Source organism: Cyprinus carpio, chromosome A7 (assembly GCF_018340385.1).
Source record: "Cyprinus carpio isolate SPL01 chromosome A7, ASM1834038v1, whole genome shotgun sequence".
In the NCBI taxonomy this organism is placed as follows: Eukaryota; Metazoa; Chordata; class Actinopteri; order Cypriniformes; family Cyprinidae; genus Cyprinus; species Cyprinus carpio.
This window is the reverse complement of record NC_056578.1, coordinates 26,545,189-26,566,076: the sequence shown is the minus strand read 5'-3', so window position 1 is coordinate 26,566,076 and position 20,888 is coordinate 26,545,189. Positions and strand designations below refer to the sequence as shown.

Genomic DNA, 20,888 nt, shown 5'->3' with positions numbered 1-20,888 from the left:
AGTTGCATCCATACACGCATACTTCCCTACTATACTGTATAATACAAGAAGAACAGTATTTGAAAAGAGTAGTATGTCTGAAGTATGCAAAAAGTAACCAGATGACCTGGTACTTCTGATGAGATTCTGAAGTGTGCATCTGATGGACACTTTACTATCCCATGAATCCACGGGAGAGGAGTTGTGAATGGCAGTGAAGTAACGCAATTGACAATGACATGAATTACGTATCCCCAGAATACCTTCATACTACACTTTCATATAGATTTTTTTTTACCAGTCACAAAGTATACTTATTCACAACAAGATCCTACTCAGAGAGTATGCAGCTTCAGATGCAGCCTAGTTCTTTTAAATGAGTCAAAAAATTCATATGGCATACTGGAACATGCTTGCGAGTTTTAGTCAGTTTTAATCAGAGGCCCTGTTTATACCTGGTATTAAAATGCATTTTCGTTGATCCAATCACAAGTGGACAACATTAAATACAGGTATAAACTGGATCTAAAGTGTTTTGAGCTTGTCCACTTTTGACCTCTTCAAAGTAATCAGGACAGAAGTGGTCAAAAGTGCACAAAAGAGATGGATTAAAAGACCAACTAGGTGGAAAACAGGAATTTGTCTCCCTTGTCTTCTTGTGATCTGATCGACCAAAATGCATCTTAATACCAGGTGTACACAGGGCCAGACTCACTCAAAGGTATTAGCTTACAACTGACTCCATCACTGAATCACAAATTTTTTTTATTTTTTATTTTTTATTTTTTTTACTATGCCTGATACAAATTGGACTGGTAAATGTTACTGTGGTGTGTATTTTAGGTCTGTGACTGGTTGTGAGCCAACATGTAATTAAAGATACATACTTACAACAAAGTTTTGTTGTAATAAATGGTTTTCTCAAAACATGTCAGTTGTCAGCTGTCTGTGTGAAATTTAGAAAGCACTAACTACTAATAATTATAGGATGAAATGAGCCTGCTGTGAACAGTAAGGAGCCCTAGACAGACTAGTTTCCTTACTATCTGCAGTCACTGAAAGCACATCAGCATTTATGCAACATGAAAAAGATTAAACCAGGCTGTTGTATGCATGCGTGTGATGCTACAGTATGTGCATGTGTGTGTAGATTTATCAGGATGTCTTGTTGTGCTGCTTTGCATGTGTCAGCAAGCTTGTATACACAATGCTACAGAGACCCACAATGCAGCAGTCAGCAAGAGAGGGGGGTGGGGGAAGAGCCAGGTCAGAACATAGATTTTTTTGTCAAGAGGGTGTAGAGATCTTTGTGTAGTGGGCTTCCACAGCCACAGGAGTGAGCCACTTCAGATGCAACATAGGTTTGAAAGACAAACACTGAGTTATGCATATAACTACCGTTCCCAGAAGGAGGGAAATGAGGTACAATACATGACTATGAGATATCGCACTCTTGTGCCATCTGCTGAAGACACCTATATTCATGCCTAAAAGGCCAATTACGCATGCCAACATGGTTGGGGCTACCTTCCCACAGAATAAAATGCAGTCACATGCGTCATTCCCTTTGTTTAGTCCAGCTCTTCATCGAGCTTTCCGCTGCATGGGGCCCAGAGGTGTTGTACCTCGTTTCTGTCCTTCAGAGTGGGCTGTATCAGATCCACCAGTGGAAACACATACAGCAGGGTCCTGGGCCATACATGCGACAGAGCATCCACACCCAGTGGAGTGCTCCTGTCTGTGATCGAGAAATACAGTGGGCAGTGTGTGTTTTCCGCAGATGCAAAAAGATCCATTTCAGCCTTGCCGAACCAATCCCAGATCTGCGTTACTATTCGCGGGTGCAAGCGCCACTCCCTTACCTGCGGACCCCCCCTTGACAGCATGTCCACCCCACAATTCAAACGGCCCGAGAGCGAGTACCCCCTTGCTTGTTTATATACGACACCACTGTTGTGTTGTCTGTTCTGACTGACACATGTTTGCCCCGCAAGCACTGGGCAAAGTGTTCCAGTGCCAGACAAACAACCTGCAACTCCAAAGAATTTATGTGACGCCATTTTAGCGCCGCTGACCACTCCCCTCTTACAGACCTCCCCTGGCACAGAGCACAGTGCATCCATGTAGTGACGCATCTGTCGACACCACTATACGTGACGTAACCCTGCCCAGGGGAATTCCCTCCGACAACGAGTCTCCCCAGGGAATCAGAGCCCGAACACATGATGGCGTAATCGTCACCTGTACCGTACGGCATTCAACCTCGTGCTCAGCGCCTATCTCTGGAATGCACGCATAAAGAAAAGACAAAGCCGGACGACTGCTATCATTGAGGCCAAAAGCCCCAGCAGTCTCGACACCAAATGAAACCAGACCCACTTGCCCAGCTGAAATTGAGCAAGACAGCTGCAAAAATCCTCCGCTCTTCATACTGACAGCATAGCTGTGTTCTGTACAGAATCTATCTCTAAACCGAGATATGAAATCTGCTTATTTTCAGAAATCAGGGAGCTCTTCTTAAGATTTATTACAAATCCCAGACCCCATAGATAGGAAACAAGTGCTTGTGTCTGCAACACTGCTTGCTCTCTGCTGTCCACGGCCAAGAGCAGGTTGTCCAAATAGGCAAACACTCTCATGCCCGATGCCATAATGGTGCTAGGGATAACCCAAATGCCAGGACTTGAAACTCGTATGCAGTCTCCTCAAAGGGGAACCTCAGAAACTTTCTGTGCCTCGGGTGGATTTTGATCTGCATCTATGAATATGCATCAGTAAAGTCCACAGATGTAAATCAATCCTGGGACCCATGGAGTACAGATGACACACCGTGAGCATCTTGAACTTGAAATGTCTGAGGTGCTTGTACAACTGCCGCAGATCCAGGATAGGCTGTAAGCCCCAGCTTTTCTTCGGGAGGAGGAAGTAACGGCTGTAAAACCCATCTTCCATTCTATCCCATGGCACCACTTGAATTGCCCCTTTGCCGTGGAGAACACAGATTTCTTCTCTCAGCACTTGGGAATCCCTTTCCGAAACCAAGGTTGTAATAACTCCGCTGAAATGGGGCGGGGGCACGCGAAAGGAACTGCAGCCGATAGCCCCACTGAATCAAGCGAAGAACCCATGGTGTTGGTGAGCATGCGCTCCACTGTTCAAGGCAGACAGCGAGTTTCCCTGTCATCACCTGGGGGACCCCCGCATCTACCTGCACACAATGCTGGATATGACATATTACTTCATCTTTTCCCTCAATCGGCACATGGCCCGATTGCGAGGTTAGGGTTTCTAAAACATTTTGCCACTGTAGACCAATCAACACATTAGTCATTGTATGTTGAACACAAAGTTTTTTTTTTTATTTAAAAAGAACTCAAAGTTAAACCTGCTCTCTTACAAGGATTTTTTTTCTATACCAAGAGAAGAACACGGGCATATCTGGGCCGACATTCCTCCCCCTCCTTCAGGCTAGAGACTGGACTGCCCTTTTTTCCCCGTAGAGAAATGTCCACCTTTCATTGGGGGCAGACCCTTCCTTCCTGGCCCCACCTGGTGCTTAGTCTGCTGTCACTGAAGCCGGCTTCTTGGCCGTAGGTGGCCGGAAAGACGCCCCAACCCCTGGGTGAGCAGCCAACTGTACTGGCCTGCTGAACCTCATCAGCAACTCCGCCTGCTTCTTAAAGTCCTCAAACTGCACCTAAAACGCGCCGAGGCATTCCCCGAAGAGTCCGGACCGGGAGATCGGGGCACTAAGAAACACACTCAGATCTCACTCAGGCATGTTTGCTAGGGTTAGCCAAAGGTGACGCTGCACCACCACAGTACCGGCCATAGCATGGCCCAGTGACACCAGCGCACCACGAGTTGCATGCAAAATGTAATCGGCCATGGAATGCACTTCCCCCATAAACACGTCACACGGCCTCCCTCTGGTACACAATCCGGATCAAGCAGCAGGTGGGTCCTCAATACTGACTGCACTGGAGACCGATAAAACCCCCCGGAGCGCAAGCTCTTCTGCACCGGCGGAGGGGCAGGCCATTCCACCGACAATATTTCTGCCGATCTCCAGTAAAGATCCATGTAGGGATCCTCCCCTGTCTCGCTACCACCCGCTGCTTCAGAGAGCGAGAGAGAAGCCGGGATTTGTCCTGCCTGAAATGTGTTGTCCGAGAACTCTTCGATCAAATCCAACTAAACAGAGTCATCATCCCGACACCCAGACTCTCGGCCAAACTCAGGGGCAATCAGGATAATACCTGCGCCCTCCTTGGACTCTACACAATTGCCCCAGCTCCCCACAGCCTCCCCAAAATCGTCCAGAGCCACCTCTGGATCAGCCTCCAAGGACAGGTGCGGAACGTGACTGGCCACTACCCACCGAGCACAGGCTCCACAAACGCCACACGTCACTCGAGCGTGGAACGACGGAGCTGCCGGCAATGTACACATGCTCTGGGGTTGGAGGGAGACAACTTAGCGTGGACAATCCCTAGACACACCACACAGTGCTTGTGAGTATCCTTTTCAGACAGTAAATACCCACATGCCACTGGATAGGGGCGAGAATCTTTTTTGTGCTTAGACATCTCACTCGAAAAAGAGTTCATTAGCCTTTGTTAGTGGAGCTAAACTTGAACTTAAGAACCCTTTTCTTAATTTTTTTTTTCTTTCCTTAGTTTTAACAAGGATCACCACTGTGGGGTTTCTCTTGTGAATGTGGCATATCTGGTGTTCTAGATGCATGGTGAATAGCTAGCTGAAGAACAAAGGGGATGACGCATGTGACCAAATTTATATGCTGTGGGCAGGTAGCCCCACTCACATTGCCTGCGTCATTGGCCTTTCAGGTGTGAATATACTGTAGGTGTCTTCAGCAGATGGCTCAAGAGCGCGATATCCCATAGTGTTGTACCTAGTGAATCGACTGAATGGGAACTTCTGGTGCTTTATACTGTCTATTTAAATAGGAAGTGAAGGCATATTGCAACAATAAAACTTTTTAAACATTAGTATCATCAATTGTATGCTATATTGGGTGCGTCTGAAAGCCTAGGCAGCTGACTTGCTGCTTCGCTGCCTTATGAGGCGATGACTTTGCAGGCAGCGTTTTTACACGAAGACACCTCATGAAAGTGAATTCGGAGAGGCTTCTAAGGCAGTGTAACGGTTTAATGATCTACAGAAAAATTTAAAGAGTTTTGCTGATAACTAAACGAATGTTGAATTACTATAATATTGATTTCTCACTAGAAATAACATCAAAAGTGCAAAACGTTCATCTTTATTATTTAGCTCAGCAGTCATGGAATGGAACACACATGACTGTGGGATATCAAAGGCAGCAAAGGATACATATATGCTGCCTTCAAAATTAGATCAGAAGAAGGTACCTCCGGAGACAGGAAGTAAAGCAGAATTGGATTTGGACATACCTTCCTACCTTTGAATGCTGCCTCCGAAGACAGCATTTTAGAGCTTTTGATCAAACATATTTTGAATGCTATTATTACCCCAATGCAGGGTTGTGTGTAATTCAGAATTGTATTCAGTTGAATTTTGTGGCAAATTAGTTAATTTTTTCAGCGAATTACGGTATAGTAGCAAACAGGATGTTGAATTCCAGTTGGAATTTGAATGTAATGAAGTAGAATTTTTATGACTTAAATTCAAAGAAATTCATTTGAACGCAGTAAATGAAATTTTTGCATTTGAATGATAGCTTGGCAAAGCCTTGTTTGAATCTTGAAGTTCAAAGGGTTTATAGTGGTGATTCAGTTTACATTTTGATTTAGTGTGTTTGTGTGTGTTTAGAACTTTCATTTTAAATTTTAAGTCATCCTGTGGCCCCCTTGAAAAATTGCTGAGGCCCCTGGGTGACAACCACTGCTTTCTTTCTTTCTTTCTTTCTTTCTTTTTCTTTCTTTCTTTCTTTCTTTCTTTCTTTCTTTACTCCATTCATCTTGTTTCTTCTCTCCCTCTTAAGTGCTAAAGATCATTTAAGAAAATGTTACATTCCCTCTTAACAATCCATTTTTTTTCTTCTAGCACTAAATCTATCTATTGACAGTGATGTTCTTTCAGCATTGAGATGTCACCTTGTGATTAAACTGCAATTTTATCATTAAACTAACTGCAATATGATTGTGCTATAGTCCACCATGCAGACAATATGAAGGCTTTGATACAGTTGTTTAACCACGTTTTAAGCACTGTTCTTGTGGATCAGTTATCTCAGGGTTTGATCACTTTGATGGCCAGAACTAACTGCGTAATGCATGCACTCTATTATGTGCCTTTCTCACTGCCAAAAACACTCTAGCACACTCACAGGAAGAGGTCAGTCTGCAGTCAGCTTTGTAATCCTAGACTATTGGGTGGATAAAACAGCAGTGGTTTATAGTTTTTTATTCAGGAGATGTTTTTGTTGATGTTATCGCTCACCTGCCTTTTTGAAAAACATCATATGATCCAGTTCATCTTATTCCATGTATACAACTTTCATCTCACTGAAGGAAATGGTGTTGAGCTGCTTTCACTGACAGATTTTGGTTTTAAAAAGGAGATTTGAAATTGGGTTGAGGGCTGTAATCCGAGGAGACGTCGACTTCCTTCTCACCAGGCAGACAGAGAGATAGACAGACAAGGACCTCTGTTTCACCCTGCTGCATCAGTGCTGTGTTTGGCATGCTGCAGGGTCCCAAAGCAGGGATCAGACAGTGTTATGCAAGTGTTTGGGTGGCTGGATATTACTGTGTGTGCACCTGCAAAAAAACCAAAGTACCCTGAAGGCAGAAGTGCTCTCTCGCAATGTGCTCGATCTGTCCTTGTTAGTGTTTGTGTGAGCGAAAGCCAAAACCCTCCACACCAAATTGTCCATCGTCATCAGCGTGTAGCCTCTTTTGGTTGGAGACTGCAAATCCAAAAACTAAATCCATCCTATCCCCATTTCAACCTTTTATTTCCCAGCACCAAAAAGTACTCCTCACAAAAATATATAGCCTATATATATATTTTTTTTAATTTATTTATAACATGCAATTCAATCCAAATATCTTTATTGGCCTTTAGAAAAGTATAGAGTGGCCTTTGGCATAAATCATATGCTCATTTATAATGGATTTGTGAGAGCTGAGATTTGAAAACATATGCTAATAATATTACTTTTTGACCCTGGCAGCCTCACAAGAAGACAAAGCAGGATTACATGTTGAGAGACCACAAAACTACATTTCTTCAGCTTCACATTTCATTACCTCCTTCTCTAGAAGAACTTGATAGTCAAAAATGTTTCCACAGTCTCTGAGGCTTGAGTTTTTTTCTCGGGTTCCAAGAACTGTTCCATATTGTGTGACATTTCAAATCTCACCAAGTCTTTTGCATTTTAATGCATTTGACAGATACATTTTGTCCAAAACAACTTACAGTGCTTTAAAACAATATGATTTATGTTATATATGTGTAATCCTCCAAAATACCACATTAAATCACACTGTCATCTAGTGAATTCCATGTAAAATGTTCCAGTATTTGTGTTGGGGAGTCTGTGTTGTATTACATTAGGAAATTACTTGTATCCTTTCATTTCCTTTTTTTTTTTTTTTTTTTTTGCTTTTGTATCCTAATTTTCTTTGTTAAACCACTCTTAGTCTAGATATGTTTTTCTCTCTGGGAAGTTATCTTCTCTTTTCTTGTGCTTGCAAATGTGGCATATCATGATTACTTACTTCCTTTACTACTACTGTATATGTCTAATTACAGAACTGCTAATAAAAACTTTTCCATAGGCTGTGTATGTGTATGAGGTTATGCATGTGATAACACACTTCAGTCTAATTCAATCTTTATTGTCAGTACTAATACACGGCAGGAATTGAGCTGCATCCGAAAGTGTATTTTATCATGATGTGTGAGGGAAACTGATTAAAGTTCAGCCTATGTATCCATGCACACTACAGTTTAAAAGATTGGAGTCAATAAGACTTTTTTTTTTTCTTAATGTTTGATTTTCTTCTGCTCACCAAGGCTGCATCAGAATGTAGTGTTTAATAAAATAAATAAATAAATAAATAAAAACCTTGTGAAATATTACAGGAAAGACAGTCTATGTTATGTTATTTTATGTTATATGTTATGTCATTGCAAACGGAAGGAGACAACACAGGTAAATGACGGTCTAATAGAGTTAGATTGCCCACGCTAAGTATGCACGCTAGTGAACAATAAGACCAGACACTGAGGTGGTGATGGGAATGTGGCTTTATTCTGTGACTGATTGGTGCTGCAGGTGAAGTGCATCAGAATGCCGATCGTGACCGAGTGGGTGGAGCTGAAGGATCTGACGTTACTGGTGACTCTGCGACAGTTATGTTATAATGTGTTTGTGTGTGGATATTTATTTTACATTTGTTGTGATGAACAGAAATAATATATTTGACTATATCCTAGCTCAGGACTTTGTTATACTCAAGAAAATGTTTGGCAGTCAAACGGCCCATAAAGATCAATTTAATATCATTCTGAAATGCTTTAAGAACTCTATCCTAGCATGGCTCCTAGAACAGGCATAAAGAACAGGAATATCTCCCTTTCAGCAGTTTCAGATGATACTGTGTGGGATCAGTAATATTTTATATGCCTGTTGTAAGAGTGTGTTTTGCAGAGGAGTTCTTTATATGAACTGGGTCAAGCTAATCCATGGCAGCCTTTTACCTTTGTTTAAATGCCTTGATGGATTTGATTCGTACAAACAAGCAGCGTTTCGCTTCACAAGATGTTAAGTGATAAACCAGAGTCATGTGGATCTTGTGGATTACTATGATGTTTTTATCAGATCTTTGCACTCTCATTCTGACGGCACCCATTCACTTCAGAGGATCCATTGGTAAACAAGTGATGTAATGCTAAATTTCTCCAATTCTGTTCCAAAGAAGCAACAAACTCATTTATATGTTGGATGTCCTGAGGATGAGGCCATTTTCAGCCATTTTAAATTTTTGGCTGAACTATTGGGTCAAAGTGACCCACAGGAGCTCAGGAGGGGTTAACAGGAGACACGGACCATTGGGTTCCAGTGGTTTTGATGGTATCCTCAGAAACACATCCTACTCATTAGTTATGGTATCAGGCCATGCAGATCAAAGATTTCAAGCATCCAGCAGCAAACCACACACATCACCCTCACTTTCTCTAGTTTCTCCTCTCATAGTCTGTGTAATGATGTAGAGATAAGCGATATTAACTAAATGGTTTTACATGTCGCCTCCAGCATTGGCAATTGCACTTTAAGTGGTGCACTCAAGATGTCTTGATAAATAAAATATTGTCTAATCACTCTTTTTGTTCTTTCTGTAGTTCTGCTGCTTCTTCTTGTGTGCCTCAGCAGGACTGAGTTTGCAGGAGACGTGGATTTTTCTGATTCCTGGTTTTGATCTATCCTGTGCTTGCTCTTCGCACCTGGGGGCACTGCTGTGTGGACATATGGCTGGGAGGCTGAAGAGGAGGTGAGAAGAGTGTGAAGTTCAGAAAAGGATGAGGGAGTGACAGAGAGAAAGGATTTAATGAGGCCCAACCACCAGACTAGTAATCAGTGATCTCCCTCATAGTGGGTCTTTTTGTTTGAAGCTGCACTGCAGGATCTGCCTCCCTATGAGCTCTCCTTCCTCTCCATTTATTCTCTGCTCTCTCACTCTCTATCCACTGTTTCTTACCTAAACCTCTCCTTCCTCAATTACACTTTATTTTTCTCTCTTTCAGTCTCAGCTGAAATAATGATACATACTCTCTGATATACTCCAAATATATATATATACACACACACACACACACACACACACACACACACAAACCGTTCAAAGGTTTGAGGTCAGAAAGTTTTTAGTCATTGTTGCAATTATTTATATTTTTATGATTATTTTTGTTTGTTTTCCTTTCTTTTCTGCAGACCTCCTTCCATTTTAAAAGCCCCTGCTCTGTCTCATATGGCACTTTTGAAACTCACCAGTAAGCTAGTTTATTTTAGCATCAACAAACTTATCTTTCCTAGCACAATCTAAAAGTGGCAGGAGGACAAGAAACAGAGTTGCACACAAGACTTCAGTTAGCATGTGATTCATGGAAAAACGAGGCCCTGTTTTCTCTCTTGAGACATTTGCGAGTGTCTGTTAATATGGAGCGTCACTGCAAAGAGTGCAAAGAGTCTGAAAGACTGTAATCATCTAATGGATTGTGGTTAAGATAACCAAAGGATGGTACAACTCGCTATGAGTTTTGTGAATATAAACAGAAGTGTAATTTGCTGTCAGTGTTTGCCTATATGTGAATACTAACCCTTGGTTAGCAAAGGGTTGTCACTCTCATTTAAAGCTACACAGATTCAAATCCCTGCTGACATTACAAACAGACTCACATTGAGACCTTCAGATCCAGCATTGTATGGATGGAGATTATGTTTTATACACAATGAAATATAAAATACCATTAATTTTCTCCATTGGGAAATTAATTTTTAACTATTAAAGACATGTACTGTGTACTAACATGTACTAACCATTGTTAGCAACACATCTTGATAAAAAGGCATTTTAAAAAAAGGTGGTATTTTGCACAGATAATGCTGAAGTATCATGTCCACAGATAGAGGTTGGATATAATTGTGTGTGCCAGGAGTACCTTGGTTTATTGAGACAAAAACAAACATAAGTGCTTATAATGCGCTTAGCAGCCATTTTGGATTCTGAAGTTGGGGTTGATGTGGTTCCTCTGAATCGATACTTCCGGGGTAAAAAACTGCTGAAAAAGTGGGTGGGGACTTATGCACTCTATTCCAAAAGCAACCTATGGTTGTGTATATTTATTATTATGTAATATAATTATGTAAATGTCTAATCACAAAATGTGTTATTGAAATAAATTCTGACAGTGGCATCATAAATTTAGATTCTTAACCTCAGATCATTCTGAAATGTATTTTTCAGGCACTTCCAAGGAAGTCTGCATGTATGTATGTATGTGTATATATATATATCAAAAAACCTATCACAAAGGCAGTTGGCACTTTTAACTGTAAAATAGATATTTACAATTTCATTTCTCCCAATCATTATTATTATTTTTTTTATCAGGTTGTCTGTTTTCTCCCTTTTAATGTCTCTTGCAAAAGGTAGCCTTTATTTGTGAAGTTGATTGAATTGGTGAATTGCTTGGGTGCAGGATGTGCACAGTAGTGTTTAAGGACTCATGGTTTGATCGTCAGCTTTCTGTTTCACTCAGACTGTGTAGATATGGTGAAACAGATAGCATTGTTGAACTGTAACATCCCAGCTTTATCAGTGTCAGTTTGTGTCTGCATGTATAGCATGTTAGTTCAGAAAGGCTACTCTTGTCTTGTCCTAAAGGCCTTTCTCTTTTCCTCACGTGTGCACACACAAACTCTGTACACTGAACCTGCATCAATGGCCTATAGCATGTGTGTCCAGTGACAGGCTTTGACAGACCATAATAAAGTGCCTCCAACAACCAAAAAGCCCTGCAGAACTAAATAACACACACACACCATACAAGCAGACATGAACCCTTATCTACACCAACACACCCTGACATATATTTCTCTCTCACACACACAAACACACACACTGCTGTTATTTTGCCCTGTCTCCCTCGACTTCCCTCCTCTCTCCTCCCTCTGTTCCTGCTAACGGTCATCTAATTGAAAAATAATTCAGTGCGACAGATTCTCTGGCAGCCCTGTCTTAAGTAACCAAATCCTCTGATTTAGCAGTGTCACCCACATGCTCCCAAAAGCCAAGGTCATCTTTTAGAGATTAAAAGAGCTGCTGGACAGAGTCATGCTGCTGTTCTTTGCTTTATCATGGCTTAACTTAAACTGCAAGTGCTTCATGTTCTACAAATGATACTAGTGAGTGTGCTCACAGATAACATAAAGAATAACAATTGTGATCCCCCATTGACTTTAATTGTGGGGTCAAAAACATTCTTCAAAATAACGTCCCATAAAAAAAGTAAAGTTATACATGCTTGAAACTGTGTCAGAGTGAAATGTGTTTGAATAATTATATTGCAAAAATCATAATCTGTAAAACATTGAAAGTATTCTATATTCAGGTTATTTTGAATTCATTTAAAAAAGGTTCATCAAATGCAAACATTGTATGTAAGTAGCGTTGTTTAATCTGTGATCAATTACTTAAGTCCAATAAACTGGAAGGGGTGCGGCAAGTCTGAGGAATAGTGTACAGTCAGCAGATTATTTTGCAAAAGAAACCTCTGCAGGGTGATAAAGACTACACTGCATCATTTTCCTGCTTATCATGGGGGCACTTGCCTGATAAGTAAATAATTGAACGCAAAATATTAATTTGACATATTTTAATTAACTCATTATGACTCGCAGTACCCACTTGAGCGTGCCTTTATCAGTTGTAGCAGTTGTGGTTGTATCAATAACATACCACTAGATGGCGCGATTGAAGAGTTGTATTGCAGGGAGCCATGTAGAAATATAAATGAACTATGCAAGATTCTGCTCTAAGTATGTAAGTTACAAGTCTGTGAAAATACTGCCGGTGCCAGGTACGTAAAGCAGATGATGAATATAGGCCTACACTGAAAAAAGTGAAACATCAGTGCAATCCATTCAAAATATATATTTACATTGGTCCAATGGAAAATTGTGATTTTCAGTTTATACCTTCTGTTTTCACTTTGCCTCAAAGTAAGTGTTACGCCCTCTAGACAAACTTTAAAACATTACTTTTACTTGAATGGTAGTTTAAGGTTAAACCAAAGTTTTGGGGTGTCATGTGATCATGTGACGTCATTACGTCTCGGTGCATCTCAGTCGTTGAAAATTTCTGCTGTCCGCCATTACCTCCCTTCTCAAAAAAAATACCATCTCCATGAAATAAACATCAAGAAAAATAAACTAAAAAAACTAAGAGGTCGAATGTGTTTTGCTTGGTGACAACATATCTGTTTTTGAGGAAATTAACATTAAGTCAAATAACCGGGAACTACTTTACAGACGTCAGGGTGTTCTGTGATGGAGTTTAAGAAATATGAACTGGTTAAAATTGTCATCTCGAATTTTTGCTAATCGCATTATGTGGTCGCGTAGTAGTTAAAAAATTACTAAACTTATAATAATCGTGTCTAGATCGCGCTTAATTCAACTGAAGAGCCCCGCCAGTGTCTGGACATGTTTAATCTGTAGCGGGGTCACTGCTAGCCCCTCAGACAGAGCTGCAGCCGAGCCAAAGTTTCGGCGGGATGAGAGTAGGGTGCTCCAGGGACAGACTTTACGCGTGCTTTTCTCATTAATTGACTCCGTGCTCGTGAGGTTGTTGAGCCGGGTGAAGGAGCACGCGCTTTTGAACCCGATCGGTGAACGCCACGGGTCGGACATGCAGCCTGTTTAAATGGTGTCAACCGCTTGATCTACATCTGTGCTGTTTTGTGCTTTAAAGATTTCCGGTTCGGTTTTTTTAAATTATTACAAACTTTAGAGCCTTGAGGCGTGCGCACGTGTCTGTGTGGCGCACGGCAACACACACTGCGTGCAAAAAAATAATATCTCAAAAACGAAAACAGCACAAACGTAGCTCAAACGATTGACATAATTATTATATACATTTACGTTTGGGGGGGGGGGGAGGTATATAATGTATATTATATACATTTACGTTTAACATGTACTTGCTAATCAAACACTTTATATGAACAAACTACTAATCTATAAAACACAATCGGTCTTCCGACCTTTTACTATTGTTAATTGATATTAATGTGCGCGAGGAGAGAGCGCTCGTGCTGGTGCTGTTTGAAGGCGGTGAGAGTGCGCGCGCGCGCGCGCGGCCGGGGCGCTCTCTCTCTCTCTGCTTGTTTTTTTATGCGCCCTGTCCACTGATCTAAATAATTAGTTGTTACGACGACTTATTTGTTCCCTCGTTTTAATAAATCGTGGACACGTTGAACTATTTCCCTCCCTCATTTTGATTTAACAAATTACAACGTGGCCACAATTTAGTAAAACGAGGGAACAAATTAGTATAACCTGCTGAGGTTTTATTAATTCGTGCCACGAAACAATATTCGCCTGAATATTCAACAATGCACAAAAATATAGGTCTTTTTTAATAAATGTTAGAATAATATAAACCAAAACGCGCGGGTAAAACTGCTGTAGTGAGACTGCGCATGCGCGGGGTGAAACTGTGGCTCTGCAGTCAGAACCTTCTCCAGTTGCGTGCAGTTTATGGTCTGGGTCGGGATCGGACAGAACGTTGAACGAGCCCGGGTAAGGTCGTGTTGGATTTTTTTGGGCCCATTGTAAGCTCGTGCACCCTGTGAACCTGCTCAGATTAGAGATAGAAGAGGATGACAGTGTTGCCATACACATTTATAAATTCAGTGTCCGTTTTGCCACAATGGCTATATTTTCTCTTAAAAACCTTCCTAATGTTAACTTACTATTTACTACTTGTATGTATTTGTTTATCACATATTGTATTTGTAGCAATGGTGAGAGCAATGACTGATTAAAGAGAAACACTACATAAGTTATAGTTTAAAGTGACAACGTTAATGGAAATAATAATCACTGTCCCCTATAAATTCACACCATTTCCTTTGTATTTACAGGTGCCCTCTTTCTGGAATCATTAACCACTGCAGAATTTGGTAGGTGATCCACACATGCACACCAGGCAGTGAACATTATTTGTATTTATTTGTATTTCGCTTTACAAACCAGTGTCACAAGCTTCTCAAAGCACTACAGTTTAGTCATTATTCTTTCAGTTCATACTCAGTGATGGTAAGCTACCATTGTAGCCACAATTGCTCAGGGGCAGACTGACCAGTCCCTTCGACAATCACCAACCACTCACACACTACATTCATACAGGCAGCATATATTGATGAGAAAATGCTGCTGCTTTTTTTTTTGCATCCGTTCATTACATTTTGAATTTGCTAGAGACCAAAACCAAGTCGTCAGCAGGGCGTTTTACTTACAATTTATAATCATCCTACCCGAAAACTTGCTTGATCTCATCATCAACATTTTTTTATTTGATTTTGGGAACTGTCTGTGTCCTTTATGTTGGTACATTGGAAACGGGTTTCATCAGAATAACTTGTAGCTCGTCTTTTATCAGGTTGTCCAGAGGGATGAAGCTGAAACAGAGCTTGCAAGTTTCACAATGGCTGTGTTCGTCATCAGGGAAGAGGGTGATTCTCTCCAACCACCACATGACATTGGTATAGTCATTGAAGGTGTGAAAGTCCTGAACAGGTTGCCATCAGTCGCACATGCATGTGCCATGTTATTTGGCCTAATTTATGTGCTGAACTTGAGCTATCCAGGTGAGCTGGAACACACCTTTGATGCACTACAAAAGTTATTTATTGAGATTGAACCAAAGAAAATGACACGCAAAGTTCTCAGCCTCAGTGTTAAGCTGTGAAAGTAAAGTAGCAAAGAGAAATACATTTAAATACGTTGTATTTGGTTCTGTTTTAGAGCTTGTACTCAAATACATTGCAGGTTAATGAATTACTGTTCAATGAAAAACACTTTAAACTGATGTTAAATTCAATTTATTGTGAAGTTTTGTGGTATAGATATTTGGGCACATCGTTAACATTAACTTTAAAACAGTTTTACAGTTATTAAAGGCCTATTGCATTACATTTCTCAGGTTTTACATATTTTACTGTTTCATTGATTGGTAATGTGCTCAATATTGATGTGGGACTCTTAAGCACTTGTTTTTTTATTTTATTTTTTTGTTAATCTAGCCAAGTTTGTACAGTGTAGAAACTGTATTGCACTTAATTGCTGTTACAAAAAAAGGTCAAACCATATTTACTGTCACAGCTGTGGATGTTACATGGTCTGCGAACATGTTTTAAAAGATATGTAATTCTTGCAGAATTAAATTTCAGTCCTTTTGAAGTTAATTTTTGTGTCTTTATTTAAGGAAAGTGAGCTACAGACCGAAACAAGGTATTTTGTACAACAAAACTTGAATATGGGAGCAAATTTGACTTTTTTATTGACGCATTATAATATTGACCTAAATTTATTGACTTTGTTATAATTAAAATTGATAGTTTGTTCTGAGTAAAAAATTCAACTTGAAAAAACCTAATCTAATAACTTGTAACAAAATTACATCAATTTTATTAGTTTTTTCCAAAGTAAAAATTTAATTTATTTTATTGAAACTGAAAATATTAGTTTTTCCAAAATGAAAAAAATAATTTGAACCAAAGCAAAATTTTGATTAACATCAAGTAAAAATGTATAGTTTCAACAAAATCAAAAAAAATAATTTGAGAGAAACTAATTACATCTATTTAAATAGTTTATTTCAAAGTAAAAACTTCACTTGGATGTAGTTGTAAATGTTAAGTTTTTCTAAAATAAAAAAACTAGGTTCTATCAAAGCAAAAAATTACACATGTTCTTTGTAACAAACAATATTATTACTTTGGGTTAAAGTAAAACGTTGTGTTGGAAAAAATTAAAATTTTGGTTTGACGTTAAATCAAAATTTACGGTTTTAACTAAATCATAAATACAATTTGAGAAAATCTAAAAAAATTAGTTGTAACAAATTACATCAATTTTTTTAAGTTAATCCAAAGTATCATTTTTTTCAGTGTACCTAAGATTCACAAATACCAAAACAACGTGTCTACACCAGATGCGAGCGGCGCGACGTGACAAAAGCAAATAGAACCCAATGATGCTGTGGCTGCGGCGCGACTTGACACAAATCTATTACAGTAAACTGATGCACCGTTCTATTTCTGATGAACTCCAGTGCTCTGACACAAAGGACCACTGGATTTGCAATGTTTACTGACAAGAAAATATGACTAGGCATATCTCGCTCTCAGATTCACCAGTACAAAGGTGGGTAATGAAGGCGAACAAGTCAAGACGGCAAATAGGCTAGTTAAGCTGTTCTATGTTGATCACAATATTTCAAATCATATATATCATTTTGCAATCAATGACAAGTCTGAGAGGGTGCAATATTCAGAGAATCATGAAAAAATTGTTTTTCCTCAAAAATATGAAGCAGCATAACTGCTTTCAGCATTAAAATAATCAGAAATGGTAAAAATACCTTGGTAAAAATATTTTTCTCTACAAAAGGGGGGCCCAGCAGAAAAAGTTTGGGAACCACTGCCCTATAAGAACCCAGGTCAACAATGAAGTGGAAAGAGTTCCTGCAGCAAAGGCAAGAAAGAGACAAAGAACCTTAGACCTGAGATCAGGTAAAACAGACAAGTTCAGTCTGTAAAGTAAGCCACTACTCCATGAAAAGGTCCACTCTAGAGTCAAAATGGAGATAACAGTGCTTGAGGAAATGCAATACTTGAGGAAATGCAAATTGAGGTTATCGCCATGCTAAATCCACTTATCCACAGACAAGCTTCTAAAGCCCCTTTCACACTGCGTGCTGGACCCCGCAAATTGCCAGAACATTGCCGGGTCGACTTCTGTGTGAAAGCAAACACGTCCCGGGATTGATTCCGGGATTGAACCCGGGTCGGGGACCTAGTAACATTGCCGGGTTCAGTCCCGGAACGAGCACAGTGTGAACAAAAGCCAGAACTAATGCTGTAAAGGGTGTGTCAGTGATGACGCGCGTTATCGCGCGACTCTTTTAGCGAGTGTTTTGAAGGCAGATCAATATTCGCGATGAAACAAATGTGCAAACTAATGAAGCAGAGATCAGTTAGTTCCTCACTTTCCGCACTGAAGCTGAGATCGTTCGTCAGCTTCAGTGAAAGTTAACGTGCCTAGCGTTTTCGACTCGTACATTACACATCACACCCTGATATCACGTGTCTTCAAGGGACCTTTACGGGTTGTGTGTGAACGCACGCACATATTCCGGGTAATCACTGGCAGTATGAAAGTGCAAACTCTAGCGACCCGGGTACAAATGCTGGGACACATTACCCGTGTATTTGCCGGAATCGCAGTGTGAAAGGGGCTTAAGTGTTTGTGAATTCCTGAATGCGGCAGATCGAGAGAAGATTTTATCTCACATGTCCTTGATCTCTCACATCCTCCAACATCTCGATGACATAACAGAGTTAGAAGATGGTGGCATGTCCGAACTGTTAAGACTGAGAGATAAAATTTTAGAATTGAATACAGTAACTGAAAATGAGACAACAGGCCTGTGATGAGTGGGGTGGGGCCGAGAGCCATGGGAACAGAGCGAGGCCGGTGGAGTAACTGAAAATGAGCGACACCTGCACCACTCACCGGTCGAGTCCCACAGAGGAGCTCCGGAAGGATAAGAGGAGGAGTAAAGACAGTGAAGGACGAGAGAGGACCAGGCCTGGATTTTATTGATACTCATTATCATTAACTCCACCAGCCTTGCTCTGTTCCCATGGCTCTCGGCCCCACCCCACTCATCACACTTGTGCTAATGAGGTGGAAAAAGACAAAAGAAAATCAGTGTGCAGCACACAACAACTGTTGTTCATCTAGTTCAATCTAGTGGAGAAACCAGTGCAACTCAGTGTACCAAAATCAACTTCCAACATGCTGACAGAACTGTAAGAACTGAGAACTGATGTAGCTTCACTCAAAACACTGAAATATCTCACTTCAGAGAATCATTGTAGCAACCAGCTTTTGCCTCACCACAATGTCCTGTTCCTGCACAGAGAGTCCCTAAAAGAGAAATAGTTCAATGTCAAGTGCAGTCATATTGGCCATCAATGGGCACCAACCAAAAGAGAGCGAATACTCCGTTTCAACTGCATTATATGCCCTGATAATACTATGCACCCCCTACTCTTTCCCAAGCAAGAACGTGCTTCAGCACGTCAGTGTGCTTGTCAGCAGCAAAGAACAGAGGACAATTGCATGCATTGTTTTAGATGTGGCGAGCACTTTCAAGCAGGATGCAGGATTCGTGACGTTAAACCTTCAAGAGAGAGTCCTTTAAACGGAGATGTGCAGCCTGTGAAAGAACAGAGAAGCAAATGAAGCAATGTTCAAGGTGTAAAAAGGTTCTGTATTGTTCTAAGACATGCCAAACTCACCATTGGGCTGAACACAAGCAAACTTGTGTATCAATTCACCAAGACCAGTGTCAAATGCCTACTTGACAATGAGTGGCCACAGCCCCTGGCAGCACCCAAGTTAATCAGCATTCCCCTGTGAGAACCCTAGTTGGATGGCAGTGTCTCATTGTTACCTGCATGGCCATAGAATTCAAGCACTGTGGGACACCAGCTCTAAGGTATGTGTCATTGAAGAATTGTGGAAACAGGAATACTTTCCAGAAGTCCCCTTGAGAGATGTTTCCAACATTCTTGAGTCTTCAAATACTGTGAACAGTTCCAGCCAAGTACTGTGAGTGACAACATGCTTGAGAGAACAGTGAAAGCCGCATTCCCCAGCCTAAAGAGGAGCAGACATTCCAAGTCCAGAGTGCAGAGAGCTCACATGAATACTTACATGACCTCATAGCACAAGGCTAGATTGAAAAGTCCAACTCATCATACTCATCCCCAATTGTATGCATGAGAAAGAAAGATGACAGCCTCCATTTATGTATAGATTATCGAGACCCCAATAGATAGACTCACCCAGATAGACAACCAATTCAGAGGGTGCAGGACATTATGGACATCCTTGGTGGTAATTCCTGGTTTTCTTCATTAGATCAAGGAAAGGCCTACCACCTGGGGATCATGTCAAAGGAAAGTAAGAACCTAACGGCTTTTGTGACACCCTGGGGCCTATATGAATGGGTACATATTTCTTTGGGGCTGATGAATGCTCCTGCAACCTTCCAGCGATGTACAGAAGAGTGCTTAGAAGGCATCTGAAGAGAGAAGAAGAGATCTGCATTCCATACCTCAGTGACACTTTGGTGTTTAGTAAGACCTTTGAGAACCATGTCCAGGATGTAAGGAATGTGCTGAAGTGGCTTAAGCAACATGGCGTCAAACTTAAAGGGATTTCTTGCACAGACCGATTGTTTTGAGTCTTTACACATCAATGTATCGTCACGAGCTGCAGGGTTTAATTTGGATTTTTCTGTGCATGTTTTTTTTTTCTCTCATAGATTCTGTTACCATTGCCAAGCATTGTACAACTGAGAGACTGCAACACCTGAAGCTAAAAATCATAATTTGTGTTCTACTGAAGAAACAAAGTCACCTACATCTTGGATGCCCTGGGGGTAAGCAGATAAACATCAAATCTTCATTTTTGGGTGAACTATCATTTTAAGCCAAGTAAGTGTGAGTTTTTTAAACCTGAAGTCCACTATCTGGGCAGAATAGTCTATGCAGAGGTAAGTAAAATTGATCCCGCAGACACAGAAACTGTCGGATCCCGGAAAGATAAACAACCAAAGAATGTTGGTGAGCTGCAGCGAATTCTTGGTCTACTTAGCTACTACAGACAGTAGATGAAATATTATTCTCGCATAGCTAGCTCTTTGTTTGACCTGGTAAAAAGTACTCCAGAAGATAATGCTCACCTGAAAATTAGCCAGAGACAAAGACAAAATGCATGAAAACTGGTGTTCCATCGAGTAAGCCCATTATTTCAACTGAACAACATCAAAGCACTCTTGGACAACTAATTGACTGTTTGCTCCAGCCCCCTGTATTAGCTTTCCCTGATTTTTTACAGCCTTTATACTGCATCCAGATAAGTCAGTGCAAGGGTTAGGTGCAGTATTATACCAGAAGCAAAATGAGAAACTTTATGTGATTGTCTAGGATCTGCTGCTGAGAAAAACTACCACCTACACTCAGACAAGCTTGAATTTCTTGCTTTGAAGTGGTCAATCATCAAAAAAATTATGTGATTACATGTATTATGTCCCAAC

At 40.6% G+C, this 20,888-nt stretch overlaps 1 long non-coding RNA gene across 1 annotated transcript; it reads left to right on the top strand.

The window, feature by feature from the left end:
* The first annotated feature begins 14,141 nt into the window (after positions 1-14,141).
* LOC109047931 lies at positions 14,142-15,955 on the top strand. The gene is made up of 2 exons (XR_006160483.1): positions 14,142-14,676; positions 15,156-15,955. It is a non-coding gene; the product is annotated as an uncharacterized LOC109047931 (long non-coding RNA).
* Positions 15,956-20,888: the final 4,933 nt, after the last annotated feature.